This window comes from Fukomys damarensis, unplaced genomic scaffold (assembly GCF_012274545.1).
Source record: "Fukomys damarensis isolate Sample0158 unplaced genomic scaffold, DMR_v1.0_HiC HiC_scaffold_17, whole genome shotgun sequence".
Lineage (NCBI taxonomy): Eukaryota > Metazoa > Chordata > Mammalia > Rodentia > Bathyergidae > Fukomys > Fukomys damarensis.
In genome coordinates this window covers 77,573,438-77,573,844 of record NW_022900929.1, presented here as the reverse complement: position 1 = coordinate 77,573,844, position 407 = coordinate 77,573,438, and the positions used below count along the sequence as shown (strand labels likewise).

At 47.2% G+C, this 407-nt stretch overlaps 2 protein-coding genes across 5 annotated transcripts in view; one reads left to right on the top strand and one right to left on the bottom strand.

Annotated features, from left to right (window-relative positions):
• Shc4 (SHC adaptor protein 4) overlaps positions 1 to 407 on the top strand; it is a 117,024-nt gene that overhangs the window by 75,186 nt on the left and 41,431 nt on the right. The gene's annotated exons all lie outside the window — the stretch shown is intronic.
• Positions 1 to 407, bottom strand: part of Eid1 (EP300 interacting inhibitor of differentiation 1) — a 23,411-nt gene that overhangs the window by 22,457 nt on the left and 547 nt on the right. The window lies entirely within an intron of this gene.

The window sequence follows — 407 nt, the reverse complement described above, 5'->3', positions numbered from 1 at the left end:
TTTGGGGTGGGCTATTGCTTATTTATGAGGAGTGAGCTACTTTTAACCTATCACAGGCCAGATTGCTTTTATGGGCCCAGTCCTGCAGACACAGGTTTCAACTTTGCTGGACCACTGTGGCCTTGCGGGGGGCGGGGACCAGAGATAAGGGCATGAGGTCATTTTAGGAGCCAAGATGTACCAGGAGAATGCAGCCTGTGAGGCGGCATCACAGCATACTTTAACATGATCAATTCCCTAACAATTGGGATCTTGTACCTTTACATGACAGGTCCTGGTTCTCATTTTTGCCCATTGTCCCTGCCCTGCCTTCACCCCCTCCTCCCCTCCCCATTTACAAACTCTTTTATTTCCATTTTTTCATTTTCTCATACTTTTTTCTTTTCCCTTATTCCCTTTCCCCTACC